Raw genomic sequence first — 16545 nt, 5'->3', positions numbered from 1 at the left:
TTTACTTGTCGACATATTATAAAAATATATATAATATATAAATAATTTATATAATTATTTAAATATTATATTATATTCTTGTGCATAGTTGACTCATAATTTTGGCTCCGATGTCTCGTACATTTACGCCCGGTTTATGTCTCAGTCCCGGTTTCTCGAACGTCTTTTCGTACAATTTAATATCGTGTAATTTGCGTTCCGCGACTTGCATTCTTGTCAATCTTTAGACGTTTTTCTTCGATAATTTAAACCACTTGGAGTGTAACTTGTACGTTTGAGCATTTTGGACGTTTTCGCCTTTTAAATATTCGTTTTTGACTTTAAATCTTCATTTTTGAGCGATCTTCGTCTTTCGTCTTCGCACTTATTTATTTAAACAATTACAACTAAAAATAAGGAAATTACAATTAAAAACATTACATTCTGGAATGATATTGCGACTAAATATTTGTTCATCTGGAATGACGTTGCTTGTCCTCAAGCAATACAGAACTTGAAATAAACTTCACTCAAATCACTTCTTTATTCTCACACTTTATACATCAGTGATTTTGATACGGCGGTATGAACAATGATAGTAACGATGTGGTTTACAGTCCCACATGACTATGAAAATTTAGATCCTTAAGGAAATTGGATCTTTATGAAAACTTTTGATCTTTTGAAAATTCAAGCTAGATTTTACCCTAGACAAGTTTTCCGATTTAACCCTTTATCGGTGTTGCAAAATGTTTTTGTGGGTTTTGTGGGTTTCAGATTTTTAAATTTTAGCTCAAAACTTACGGTTTTGTGTCACCCACTTGCTAACCTTGTATTAGGAAAGCACACGTCCAGTATACTTGCTCCGTATATTACCTTTAGGTAAACTACCTTCCGGTTGTAAAGGAAAGCGTTGAACAAGCAACTGTTAAGGCAATGTCTAATGACATGCATTTGATTATGGTCCAAAAACGTGTCGGATGCAATTACTATCCTTTGTAGGAGAAATAGCAAAGATCACCCTATAATTTTTCGGTCTGGCACAAGGTTCTGTCTTTGACCATGCTATGCAACCACCGTTCTTACGGTTGACACCCGATTTGGTTCAGGTGACCTAATGAATTCTGATGAATTCTTAGAATTTTACGTTCAATGGTAATGAACGCATTGAAAATAGGTTTTCAGAAAACAAATCGGTTTTAATTTGATCAAAATATTTTCTTGTTCAAGCTCGAGTTTAGATATCATTGAATTTCATGAGTTTGTAATTCTCAATCTTTAAGGTCAATCTCAAGGATTGAGTAATATCAGGCTTAAAAGCTAATTTTTAATCTTTTAGGAGATTATCCTTTCTGGGGGTCTGATTCATTAGTCTTATCAAGCTAATTTGCACGGCGCCCTCCCCATTTTACAAGACAGATCCTCTCATGGTTAGGATAAGTCTGACCACATGGCGATCCTGTTTGATGTTGAGGTCCGTGGTTTTCCAGCTGATTTTCGAGAAAACTTTTCAAGGTTTTTCGTAGACTCTACAACTGGTCTGGACGACAACTTCCTGACCTAAATCAAGAAGCGTGTTTCTTTTTCTGAAGAATTTACTTCATTTTAATGATGGAATTGATTCATCGTGTATATCCATCTTTTCTTTCATTTATATTACAATTTAATGGGTAAAACAAATTTATACATCCCAAAACAAAAGTACATGCAATAAACTTCGCACAAACATGTGATAACAGTTCATATATATTGACAAATCTCCCTACACTTGGCTTTTTTCATGCGTCTTTTTAAAAAAAAAAAAATTCAAGCGTTTCAGCTGTTTCTCAATTTATGTCATTTTTTAGGGTAACAATAATTTCGGTACCCGCACCTAGTTTTATCGTTCATAAACATATTAAACAAGATTTAAATTCATTTAGTTAAAAATTTTTAACATTTTTCACAAAATTTAGAAAATAAGCTTAGTGTAAATCCGAGAGAATTTATAATCCCTCCCCACACTTGAGATCATGCAATGCCCTCATTTGCAATGAAATCAGACAAGATTAAATTCACCAGGGCAATTATAATAGAAAGGGAGTTAAAACCTCTTTAGCTCAATAGCCTTAACTTGCGGGATTTCTGTTAATTCTGTTGATGTTGATTTGTCCGTCATTCGAAAATTTCCGTCATCTTTTCACATGTTTCGCCAAAAATTGGTTGCTTTTGCTGAACTTAATTTCAGTCTTTGAAAATGCGCCTTTTACCCTTGTTAGTACATAAAATAAAATACAAACATATATACATATTTTTGAAGTTGGGTATATTACCCCATATTCATGTAATATTTTTGGCATACCTTAGATCAATAATATAAAAATAATGATAACAAAATTTTTCGCCCCTTCCTTGGGTAAAGTAATTTCGGTTCTACGACCTAGTTTTCAACTCACGACGAATTTTAGAAATCATTTTTTTTAAACTTAATGAAATAAAGTAAATTTTGTTTTTAAAATTCACACAAAACTTAACTTTAAAAAGAATATTAATTTCATACAAAACTAAAAAAAATTCAGAATGGAGGGAGAAGACTAGTTCTTTAGTGTCTGCTAGCGGAAAAGACCAATCAGGCTCCACTCTTGAAATAATTTGAAACATTTTAAGAAGGCGAGTGGTTAGCTTATATTACCCTGAATTTATTTATCCTTAGGGTAGAATGTGATGTCATCTCTTTCAGTGTTGTTGAACCTTTCATAATAGAATTTAAGTCTGTGACCATTCACATTGAAAATACCACCATTCTTGTCATATAACTCTACGTATCCGGATGGAAATGCTGGTTTTACTTCATACGGTCCCCTCCATCGGGACTTAAGTTTCCCAGGTGAAAACTTAAAACATGATTGAAAAACTAGAACTTTGTCTCCTGGTTCAAATGCTTTCTTCTCTTTTAAGCGAGCATCGTGCCATTTCTTAGTTCTCTCTTTGTAAGATCTCGAGTTTTCATATGCTTGAAGTCTTAGTTCATCTAATTCATGCAATTGTAAGAATCGATTTTCTCCGGCTTCCACAAGGTCTGTATTACATTCTTTTAGTGCCCAATACGCCTTGTGTTCAACTTCGACAGGTAGATGACACGCCTTACCATATATTAATCGAAAAGGAGTGGTACCAATGGGTGTTTTGAATGCAGTTCTAAATGCCCACAATGCATCATCTAGCTTTCGATGCCAGATTTTTGGATTATTCTTAACCGTTCTTTCTAAAATTCGTTTAAGACCTCGATTTGTGTTTTCAACTTGGTCACTCGTTTGAGGGTGGTAAGAAGTTGAGAAACGATGATTAACTCCATACTTTTTAAGTACTTTCTCGAGTAATTGATTTGTAAAATGAGTTCCACGGTCACTGATTAACGCCTTTGGAAGCCCGAATCGTGAGAATAGGTTTTTAAGAAAGCTGACAACAACTCGAGCATCGTTAGTGGGTAGGGCTTTTGCTTCAGCCCATTTAGAAACATAATCGACTGCTACGAGAATGTATTTGCATTTGTTAGAAGCGAGGAATGGACCCATGAAGTCAATACCCCAAATGTCAAATACTTCGCATACTAGGATGCTTTGTTGTGGCATTTCGTCTCTCTTGGAGATATTTCCAGATCTTTGACAAGCATCACAGGTTTTCACCATGTTGTAAGAATCTTTGAAAATAGTAGGCCAGTAAAAACCTGAGTCAAAGACCTTCTTAGCTGTATAGCTTGGTCCGAAATGTCCGCCAGCTGGTCCTTGATGACAGTGCTCTAGAATTTGTTGAGCTTCTTTACCGTATACACATCGACGAATAACTTGATCTGCTCCTATACGAAAGAGATTAGGGCTTTCCCAGAAGTAAAACTTTATATCAGTGAAAAATTTCTTCTTTTGCTGATAAGTTTGATTTTTAACAAGAATTCTTGCGGCTAGATAGTTGGCAAAGTCCGCAAACCATGGAATTTCTTCTTCCGTTTCAATTTTCATTAGGAACTCGTCCGGAAAAGTATCATGAATAACAGATTCGTCGAGTGATTCTAAGTTAGGATTTTCAAGACGGGACAAGTGATCTGCAATGAGATTTTCAGCACCCTTTTTATCCTTGATTTCAATGTTGAATTCTTGTAGGAGAAGAATCCAACGAATTAGTCTAGGCTTAGCATCTTGCTTCTTGAATAAGTACTTTAGGGCTGAATGATCGGTATAAACAATTGTTTTAGATAACACTAGGTAAGATCTAAACTTATCGAAAGCAAAAACTACTGCAAGAAGCTCCTTCTCAGTAGTTGTGTAATTCAACTGAGCTCTTGTAAGTATTTTACTTGCGTAGTAGATTGGTTGAAATTTGTTATCTTGACGTTGACCTAAAACAGCTCCCAGCGTGAAATCACTTGCATCACACATTAGCTCGAAAGGTTTGGACCAGTCGGGTGATACCATAATGGGTGCATTCGTAACTTTCTCTTTCAGAGTGGAGAAAGCATTTAGACATTCTTCATTGAAATCGAATGTACTGTCTTTCTCAAGAAGTTTAGTCATGGGTCGAGCGATTTTGGAAAAGTCCTTTATGAATCGCCGATAGAATCCCGCATGACCAAGGAAACTACGAATTCCCTTGACATTGGTTGGAGGAGGAAGTTTTGAAATAACGTCGATCTTAGCTTTGTCTACTTCCATTCAAGCTCGAGAAATCTTGTGTCCTAAAACAATGCCTTCCTTCACCATAAAGTGGCATTTCTCCCAGTTTAAAACAAGATTTGATTCTTCACAATGAATTAGCATTCGTTCAAGCTTTGAGAGACATGAGTTGAAGGAGTCTCCAAAACAGAGAAATCGTCCATAAAGACTTCTATACTTTCTTCAATCATGTCATGAAAAATTGCCATCATACACCTTTGGAAGGTGCCTGGTGCGTTGCATAATCCGAATGGCATTCGTCGGTAGGTAAAAGTACCGAATGGACAAGTAAATGTGGTCTTGTCTTGGTCTTTTGGATCAATTGGAATTTGAAAATAATCGGAGAATCCATCAAGGAAACAGTAATAATCTTTTCCCGCCAAACGTTCTAGCATTTGGTCGATAAATGGTAGCGGGAAATGATCTTTCCTTGTAGTGTCGTTTAGACGACGATAGTCTATACAGACTCTCCACCCAGTGACTGTTCTTGTAGGAACGAGTTAGTTCTTATCATTTAGAATAACAGTCGTACCTCCTTTCGTGGGTACTACTTGTACAGGACTTACCCACGGGCTATCGGATATAGGGTAAATTAACCCGGCATCAAGTAATTTGATAACCTCCTTTTTAACAACTTCTTTCATGTTAGGGTTTAACCTCCGTTGCCTTTGTACCACGGGTTTAAAATCTTCTTCCATTAGAATTTTGTGGGTACAATAAGCAGGGTTAATCCCTGGAATATCAGTTGTTTTCCAAGCAATTGCCTTTTTGTGGGTTTTTAAAATAGACATTAACCTACCCTTTTCGTCATCGGAAAGTTTTGATGAAATTATGACGGGTAATTGTGACGTTCCTTGGAGATAAGCATACTCCAAATGTTCCGGGAGTTCTTTAAGCTCCAAGGTGGGTGGTTCTTCCAAGGAAGATTTTATCCGGAACCTATTACCATCGGTAATTTCTTCAAAAGGTTCATCTTCCCCTGGAATTTCTTCTTCTACGTATTCTTCATCAGTGACTACCTTCAACAGCTTGTCTAACTCTATATCGACATCAAAATCTTCACCTTCACCCATTGGGGTGAAATCTGAGGTGTCGATATTTAATAGTTCTTGTAGTTCTTCCTCAATACAACAATCAACAATGTCTATTTGGAAACATTCATCATCAGGAGACATAGGGTGTTTCATAGCCTTATCTATGTTCAATATAATTCTATCCTCCCCCACACCTAAGCTAAGATTTTTCTCTTTTACGCGAACAATTGCATCTGTAGTATTTAGAAAGGGACCCCCTAGAATTAGGGGAACCTTACTATCTTCTTCCATTTCAAGAACAACAAAATCAGCAGGAAAGATTAAGTGATTTACTTTAACTGGTAGGTTTTCAGCAATGCCAATAGGATAGTTGTAAGTTCTATCAGCTAATCGTATACACATCCTGGTTGGTTTTAAATCACCTAAGTTCAGTTTTAAGTACAAAGAGTGAGGCATAAGTTTAATGCTTGCTCCTAAATCAGCTAATGCATCGTACATTACTGAATCTCCCATCAGACAATGAATGATGAAACTTCCAGGATCTCCAAGTTTTGGTGGCAAATTTTGCTTTTGCAAAATTGCTGAGCATTCTTCATTAAGGAATGTGGTTGAAACTTCTGCATATTTTCCTTTGTCTGCTATAAGATCTTTGATAAACCTTCCATAATTCGGCATACCCGCAAGAACATCTACAAGCGGTACATTTATACAAATTTGCTTAATCATGTCAGCAAACTTGTTGTATTGTGCTTGTAATTTATCTTTCTTCAAACGTTGTGGATATGGAATTGGAGGTTTGTATACCTTCAATGGTGGTTGATTTTGAGTCTTTGGTGCGTCTGTGGTTGGCATCGTATTTTCTTCCACCACAGGTTCGTTTTCTTGTGAAATATGAATAGGAGTGAGAGGCTTTGGAATCTCTGGGTTAATGGTTAACCCAGTTCGCATAGTGATTGAATTAACTTGTGAAATATTACTTGAATTTTGAGTTTCCTTACCCTTAGGGTTTGGTTGCGTGTTTGATGGTAAAGTGCCCGATTGCCTTTCAGCAAGTAATTGGGATATTCTTCCCATATCTCTTTCAAGGTTTTGAATTGACGCTTGATGATTCCTTTGCACTTGCTCATTTCCCGTTTGGACTTGATGTAATTGTATCTTCACTTGCTCATTCGTTTTTGATTGACTTTTGACAAAATTCATCATAACTTCTTCAAAGTTAGATTTCTTCTCTACTGGTTGCGTGTTATGATTTTGTTGTTGATATGGTAATTGAGGTAACGGTTGTTGTTGGAAATTTTGTTGAGGTGGAAATGGAGGTTGGTTTCTATTGAAAAATCCAGGTGGTCCATTTCTTTGAAAAGCAAAATTCTTCGGGTTTTGATATCCTGGGTTTGCAGGTTGATAATTAGAATTTCCTCCTTGAAAATTTCCTTGTCTTTGATTGGCCATTAAATTAACTTGTGCTACTGAGTTCATTGGCCGATCATTGATATCACAATCTTTCGTGAAATGTGGTTGTCCACAGATTTCACAGCCTACTTGCAATGCTAAAACTGTTGAATTTAGTTTCTCTATTTCTCTTCCAAACTTTTTGAATTGATTCGACAGTGAAGCTATGGTTGTATTATTGTCTTCATTTTCTTCAAGGCTTGCCACCGTCCTTCTAGGTAGTTGATCTCTAGACGGTGTCCATTCAAAAGTATGAACTGACATGTCTTCTAACATGTCATACGCTTGATTTGGTGATTTGTACATAAATACTCCTCCAGCGGAGGAATCTAATATACCACGAGTATGTTCATCAATACCACGATAAAAAGTTTGTACTATTTGCCCTTTTTGCAATCCGTGTTGCGGACAATTTCGTAACATTATTTTTAATCTTTCCCATGCATCATAAAGAGTTTCATCCGACTTTTGTTTAAAAGTGGTGATTTCAGTTCTAAGTCTTTCAGCTTTTGCCGGTGGGAAAAATCTGGTAATGAATTTTTCTCTTAATTCATTAAAAGTTGTGATAGAATCAGGTTTTGATGCTTTCAACCATGCTTTTGCGTCTCCGATTAACGAATACGGAAAAGTTCTTAACTAAAATGCATCTGAAGAAACATCTTTGTTTTTGTACAGTTCACATAAATCTTCAAAAGCTTCTAAATGTTCTATCGGATTGTTATTAAGTCTTCCGTCGAATTGGTTTTCACGAACCATGTGCATAAACTGCCCCTTGACTTCCCAGTTTTCAGCCTCAATTTCAGGTCTTCTTATAGATGAAAGAGCGAGAGGGGGAACAGTTTGTCTGGTATTCCACATCGGTAGATCATTTAGATCAGGTGTTACTTCAGCCATTTCTTCTTTAATGACAATGGTTTCTGGTTCAGTTTTGATTTCTGGTTGACCACTAGTGTTTCCTACTTGTTTATCTTTTTGTTGTTTTTCGGTGTTTTCGGTTTACTATTACTACCTAATTTTTTTTGTTTTTCTTGTTTTAATCTTTTGTTCAAGTTTCTCTCAGGCTCTGGATTAAGTGCAACGAGTTTAGGATTGCCTGAACGGGTCATACAATTACAAAATTGTATGTAGTCTTGAAGGATTTATTCACTAAGTGTATGAACATTGAACTTTCTTGAAAATGAATTTTCACAAAAGGATCGAATAACTAAAAACGATGATATAAACCTTTAAACAAACAGATTTTCCTTCTGATTTTGCCCACGTTTCGAATAGCCAAAAGATGCAGCAGAAGGGCAAGATTCGTTTTTTCTCAATATAATTGAGTACTGTTTGGCTCCAATAACCGAGTCCAGGTACAAATCCAACTATTACTACGAATCAAAAAAATTATCTATTTATTTAACTGCCAACTTTCCCCGGCAGCGGCGCCAAAAAGTTGATGTGCGTGATCGTGTCCTTTTACTTTGAACGGATTTAGATTGAATTTATTACACGAATTGGTTGTGATTATATGGCGTGTTTATGATTTCGGATTGATTTCACTCATATAGGCAACTTTGTCCTATCCGTATAGTAATAGTTTATTTGGTAAATCCGGTTCGTTCCACAAGGAGGTTGAGTTTTCAAGGTTTTAATCGCTAAAAGATAAACTAATTAAAAGGGGAATTTTGAATTAGGGTTTACTACTTAATTGAACGGAATTTAAAATAAGGTAAAGTAGTGGTTACTAAAATATGTCCCTCTGGATTTATGGATTGTTTTTAAGTCCGATTAAAATGTTTAAATATATATCCTTATAATTTATCTTACGATTTATAAAGATTTAACTAACTAAAATTAAATCTAACTTTCGTTTCGATCTCGTTCTAGCGAATTAAATTATACCCCGACTATTCAAATTAAGATTTAATCCAGTTTTTACTTTCGTTAAAACCAAAATTATAACGGTCTTACCCTTTTTATAATTACACGATTATATAAATTATAATATTACCCAAACCACCGAATCACACTTCTAAATTGTTGTCAATAATTTGTCCATATGTCCGTCTAGATCACTGAGGTGTTGAAGCATAATTTATGTAAATTTAATGCACTTTCGTTTATTAATATAATAAATTATGTGATAGGGGTGAAAATATTAAATTATATAACAATGGGTCGGTGATTAAACTTAATATTAAAAATAGTCAACGTTACATCATAATATTATAATATGGTTCAATCGATTTGTCCAGAGGTTCTACATTTTAGTTACCACTATGAGTATTTAGTTGGACATTATAACGGCGTAAAAATATAAATTATATAAAATGGACATGGTAACAATAATAATAATAATAATAATAATAATAATAATAATAATAATAATAATAATAATAATAATAATAATAATAATAATAATAATAATAAACGATAACAATAATAAATAAAAAATAACGATAATAACGACGATAATAATAAATATTACGATAACAATAATAAATAATAATAATAATAATAATGATAGTAATAACAACGATAATAACGATAATAAGGATACGCGAAAATAAAGTTGGGACGTGGAGACTTACAGCGAGTTGGAACGGTAAAAAGCGATATAATTAGCGTAGTGGTACCCGGACAGAACTTCGACTAAAAACTCGTAAATTAAACGTTACAATAACCTTATTATTAAAATAAACTTAAATTAAAATTATAATTAAAATTATATATATAAGTATTACAGAGGAAAAGAAAATATTGTACATATAAAGCTCGAGCAAACTGGCTTTTTATAGATATTTGGCCTGCTACAGTAACCCATGCGATCGCATGGGTTTTATGCCTATTTCCCATGCAATCGCATGGCCGCCAGATCCAGCTCACAATTTTTTAGATTTTTACTTGTCGACATATTATAAAAATATATATAATATATAAATAATTAATATAGTTATTTAAATATTACATTATATTCTTGTGCATAGTTGACTCATAATTTTGGCTCCGATGTCTCGTACATTTACGCCCGGTTTATGTCTCAGTCCTGGTTTCTCGAACGTCTTTTCATACAATTTAATATCGTGTAATTTGTGTTCAGCGACTTGCATTCTTGTCAATCTTTAGACGTTTTTCTTCGATAATTTAAACCACTTGGAGTGTAACTTGTACATTTGAGCATTTTGGACGTTTTCGCCTTTTAAATCTTCGTTTTTGACTTTAAATCTTCATTTTTGAGCGATCTTCGTCTTTCATCTTCGCACTTATTTATTTAAACAATTACAACTAAAAATAAGGAAATTACAATTAAAAACATTACATTCTGGAATGATATTGCGACTAAATATTTGTTCGTTTGGAGCAATATCAACTATTAAATACGATACAATTGTAGTGACCTGAACTTTTCCATGTTTATATATATATTAAATGAAATTGTTATTTACATGATTAAGTGTTTCCAACATGTTAAGCAATCAAACGTGTTAAGACTTGATTAATTGAAATAGGTTTCATATAGACAATTGACCACCCAAGTTGACCGGCGATTCACGAACGTTAAAACTTATAAAAACTATATGATGACATATATATGGATACATATATATAGTTAACATGATATTATGATAAGTAAACATATCATTAAGTATATTAACAATGAACTACATATGTAAAAACAAGACTACTAACTTAATGATTTTGAAACGAGACATATATGTAACGATTATCGTTGTAACGACATTTAATGTATATACATCATATTAAGATATATTAATACATCATGATATCATGATAATGTAATAATTTAACATCTCATTTGATTTAATAAACAATGGGTTAACAACATTTAACAAGATCGTTAACCTAAAGGTTTCAAAACAACACTTACATGTAACGACTAACGATGACTTAACGACTCGGTTAAAATGTATATACATGTAGTGTTTTAATATGTATTCATACACTTTTGAAAGACTTCAAGACACTTATCAAAATACTTCTACTTAACAAAAATGCTTACAATTACATCCTCGTTCAGTTTCATCAACAATTCTACTCGTATGCACCCGTATTCATACTCTTACAATACATAGCTTTTAGATGTATGTACTATTGGTATATACAATCCAATGATTAGCTCTTAGCAGCCCATGTGAGTCACCTAACACATGTGGGAACCATCATTTGGCAACTAGCATGAAATATCTCATAAAATTACAAAAATATGAGTAATCATTCATGACTTATTTACATGAAAACAAAATTACATATCCTTTATATCTAATCCATACACCAACGACCAAAAACACCTACAAACACTTTCATTCTTCAATTTTCTTCATCTAATTGATCTCTCTCAAGTTCTATCTTCAAGTTCTAAGTGTTCTTCATAAATTCTACAAGTTCTAGTTTCATAAAATCAAGAATACTTCCAAGTTTGCTTGCTTACTTCCAATCTTGTAGAGTGATCATCCAACCTCAAGAAATATTTCTTATTTATAGTAAGATATCTTTCTAATATAAGTTAATACTCATATTCAAACTTTGATTCAATTTCTATAACTATAACAATCTTATTTCGAGTGGAAATCTTACTTGAACTTGTTTTCGTGTCATGATTCTGCTTCAAGAACTTTCAAGCCATCCAAGGATCCTTTGAAGCTAGATCCTTTTTTCTCATTTCCAGTAGCTTTATCCAGAAAACTTGAGGTAGTAATGATTTTCATAACATCATTCGATTCATACATATAAAGCTATCTTATTCGAAGGTTTAAACTTGTAATCACTAGAACATAGTTTAGTTAATTCTAAACTTGTTCGCAAACAAAAGTTAATCCTTCTAACTTGACTTTTAAAATCAACTAAACACATGTTCTATATCTATATGATATGCTAACTTAATGATTTAAAACCTGGAAACACGAAGAACACTGTAAAACCGGACATACGACGTCGTAGTAACACCACGGGCTGTTTTGGGTTAGTTAATTAAAAACTATGATAAACTTTGATTTAAAAGTTGTTCTTCTGGGAAAATGATTTTTCTTATGAACATGAAACTATATCCAAAAATCATGATTAAACTCAAAGTGGAAGTATGTTTTCTAAAATGGTCATCTAGACGTCGTTCTTTCGACTGAAATGACTACCTTTACAAAAACAACTTGTAACTTATATTTCCAACTATAAACCTATACTTTTTATGTTTAAATTCATAAAATAGAGTTCAATATGAAACCATAGCAATTTGATTCACTCAAAACGGATTTAAAATGAAGAAGTTATGGGTAAAACAAGATTGGATAATTTTTCTTGTTGTAGCAACGTGAAAATTGGTAACAAATCTATATTAATCATATCCTAGCTAACTTATATTATATTATACATGTATTCTAATATATTATGTAATCTTGGGATACCATAGACACGTATGCAAATGTTTTGACATATCATATCGACCCATGTGTATATATTATTTGGAACAACCATAGACACTCTATATGCAGTAATGTGGGAGTTAGCTATACAGGGTTGAGGTTGATTCCAAAAATATATATACTTTGAGTTGTGATCTAGCCTGAGACGTGTATACACTGGGTCGCGGATTGATTCAAGATAATATATATCAATTTTTTTCTGTACATCTAACATTGGACAACTAGTTGTAGGTTACTAACGAGGACAGCTGACTTAATAAACTTAAAACATCAAAATGTATTAAAAGTGTTGTAAATATATTTTGAACATACTTTGATATATATGTACATATTTGTTATAGGTTCGTGAATCGACCAGTGGCCAAGTTTTACTTCCCGACGAAGTAAAAATCTGTGAAAGTGAGTTACAGTCACACTTTTAAAATCTAATATTTTTGGGATGAGAATACATGCAGGTTTTAAAAATGGTTTACAAAATAGACACAAGTATGTGAAACTACATTCTATGGTTGAATTATCGAAATCGAATATGCCCCTTTTTATTAAGTCTGGTAATCTAAGAATTAGGGAACAGACACCCTAATTGACGCGAATCCTAAAGATAGATCTATTGGGCCTAACAAACCCCATCCAAAGTACCGGATGCTTTAGTACTTCGAAATTTATATCATATCCGAAGGGTGTCCCGGAATGATGGGGATATTCTTATATATGCATCTTGTTAATGTCGGTTACCAGGTGTTCACCATATGAATGATTTTTATCTCTATGTATGGGATGTATATTGAAATATGAAATCTTGTGGTCTATTGTTACGATTTGATATATATAGGTTAAACCTATAACTACCAACATTTTTTTGTTGACGTTTTAAGCATGTTTATTCTCAGGTGATTATTAAGAGCTTCCGCTGTCGCATACTTAAATAAGGACAAGATTTGGAGTCCATGCTTGTATGATATTGTGTAAAAACTGCATTCAAGAAACTTATTTCGTTGTAACATATTTGTATTGTAAACCATTATGTATTAGTCGTGTGTAAATAGGATATTTTAGATTATCATTATTTGATAATCTACGTAAAGCTTTTTAAACCTTTATTGATGAAATAAAGGTTATGGTTTGTTTTAAAATGAATGCAGTCTTTGAAAAACGTCTCATATAGAGGTCAAAACCTCGCAACGAAATCAATTAATATGGAACGTTTTTAATCAATAAGAACGGGACATTTCAGTTGGTATCCGAGCGTTGGTCTTAGAGAACCAGAATTTTGCATTTGTGTGTCTTATCGAGTTTGTTAGGAAGCATTAGTGAGTCTGGACTTCGACCGTGTTTACTTGAAAAATGATTGCTTAACAAATTTTGTTGGAAACTATATATTTTTAACATGTGAATATTATGTGATATATTAATCTCTAAACGCGTTTGATATTATGTGATAGATGTCTACCTCTAGAACAAGTCCCATTGACTCACCTAATAATAATGAAGAGTCAAATGTAAATTGGAATGATTCGTGGACTGATTCACAAGTTCCCGAAGAGGAACCGGAAGAAGAGTCGGAACCGGAAGAAGAATCGGAACCGGAAGAAGAATCGGAACCGGAAGAAGAAATAGAACCAGTGGGGGAAATAATAAAACGATTAAGTAGAAGAAAATCCTCAACCAACCGACCAAAGTTAATTATGGTCAATGGTGTTTCCGCCAAGGAAGCAAAGTATTGGGAGGATTACTAATTCTCCGATGAATCGGATCCCGACAAGGATTCCGATGATGTTATAGAAATTACCCCAACACAATTTAATAAGGAAAAAGAGAACAATAAGGGAAAGGGCATAAAAATAGAGAAATTTGATTCCAAACCCGATGAACTTTATATGTATCGTCAACACCCGTATTTCTTAAGTTGTGACAATAACCGGGGAACCTCTAAACCACCAGGTTTTTCTAAACCAATGTGGAAAACGACGGCTCGTATTAGGGGAACATCATATATCCCTAGAAACTTGGCAAAACGAACCAAAACCTAAGAAGAAGAAACGAGCGAGTCGGAATAAGATAGTTGTATTCGTGTGGTGTAATATATGTAATATAGTGTGCTTATGCTTTATGATATATGTAAAAATTTCTTGTATTAATAAGTATTTTTTTATGAATCTAACTCTTGTCTATTTTACAGTATAAAAACACAAAATGGATAGACAACCCAATATTTTAAGAGACCTACTCGGAGACATGATTGATGAAATCTTGTCTAGAGTCGGTCAGAATTCCTCGGCACAACTATTTAAGGCGAGATCAATTTGTAAGACATTCGAAGAACGTTCCAAGAATGCCTTGGTTTATAAAAGGATTTCGTTCGAAAGATGGGGGATATCACATTGGGAAATCCATAAGTTACGATGTGTTTACTTTGACGCATATATTGCGGGGAACCCAAATGCTATTTTACGCAACGGGTTAAAAAATTATTTTGACTCAATATATCCGAATATAGGACTTCGTGATTTAGAAAAAGCGGCTAACATGCAACATAAAGAAGCATGTTATGCTTACGGATTAGTAATGTTCGCTTCTCACCAAAGTGAGAACAAGAACATCGGGCTACAACTATTAAACAAAACGTTCCCACAAGTGACGGAGTCGGTAATTGGGGTAAGAAATGAGGTTTTTAGATTGTTACGGGACTGTTGGACATTACGTAACCCTCGTCCCTTTGACGACGTTACAACATGCTGTCTTATCAATGACCATAACGGTTATGTTCCACAGGACCAAGGATGGGAAGTAGTCCTTGTAAAACCAGAATGCATGACTTGTTTCTGGACGTATGAATTACGTGTCTTTATTGCCTTTGCTGAACGACTTGTGTACTAGCTAGAATTATCTTCGCAACTACTTTGTATCAAAGTTTTATGTGCTATATTTCATGCTATATGTAAAAAAAAAAAGCGGTATTGTAAGTTTGCAAGTTATTGTATAAAGGTTTGAATATGATTTTTTTTTTTTTTTTTTGTGATTAGTTTTTCATATAGAATTGTAGTAGTTGAAATAGTATGTTAGCTACTAAGTATGAACTTAACGGGTAGGTACTACCCGAATTAAAGAGTATAAAATGCTAATATAAAGAAAGAGCTTTTATAAATAAGTTCATATTACGCTACGAAATACTATTGACTACTCTTGATATTCTATATGATTAACTCGTTTCATTTGACTATTTTGAAGGAAATGGCACCGACTACTCGACACACCTTGAATATGAGGGAAGAGGAATTTCGTGCCTTTCTTGCTTCAAACATAGCCGCAGTACAGGCTGCGCTACATACCAGAAATAACCTTGGATCTAGCAGTACAGGAAATCGTGTAGGATGCACCTACAAAGAATTCACTGCCTGCAAACCTTTGGAATTTGATGGAACCGAAGGACCGATCGGATTAAAACGGTGGACTGAGAAGGTCGAATCGGTGTTTGCCATAAGTAAGTGTACTGAAGAGGACAAAGTGAAGTACGCTACGCATACCTTCACAGGTTCTGCGTTAACATGGTGGAATACCTATCTAGAGCAAGTGGGACAAGATGATGCTTACGCACTACCGTGGTCAGTATTCAAGCACTTGATGAACGAGAAGTACCGTCCCAGAACTGAGGTCAATAAGCTCAAGATAGAACTTAGAGGGTTACGAACCCAAGGATTTGATATTACCACCTACGAAAGACGATTCACAGAATTATGCCTATTGTGTCCGGGAGCGTTCGAAGATGAGGAAGAGAAGATCGACGCATTTGCGAAAGGATTACCGGAAAGAATCCAAGAAGATATAATCTGTCACACCCTCAAAATGGACCAGAGGTAATTGTGACCAATCATATCATAACACAGTTGTATAAGCGAGAACGACTCTAAATGAGACGTTTTATTTATTAAATAAACAGCGGAAGCATTATTCAAAGTTTTACATCATAAGAGTACAGTA

General features: G+C 34.1%; 1 non-coding gene across 1 annotated transcript; it reads left to right on the top strand.

Annotated features, from left to right (window-relative positions):
• Window positions 1-7541: 7541 nt before the first annotated feature.
• LOC139869672 (small nucleolar RNA R71) lies at window positions 7542-7648 on the top strand. Its single transcript, XR_011766256.1, has one exon. It is a non-coding gene; the product is annotated as a small nucleolar RNA R71 (small nucleolar RNA).
• Window positions 7649-16545: the final 8897 nt, after the last annotated feature.

This window comes from Rutidosis leptorrhynchoides, chromosome 9 (assembly GCF_046630445.1).
Source record: "Rutidosis leptorrhynchoides isolate AG116_Rl617_1_P2 chromosome 9, CSIRO_AGI_Rlap_v1, whole genome shotgun sequence".
In the NCBI taxonomy this organism is placed as follows: Eukaryota; Viridiplantae; Streptophyta; class Magnoliopsida; order Asterales; family Asteraceae; genus Rutidosis; species Rutidosis leptorrhynchoides.
The sequence above is the reverse complement of the archived record's forward strand: the minus strand, read 5'-3'. Positions and strand labels throughout refer to the sequence as shown.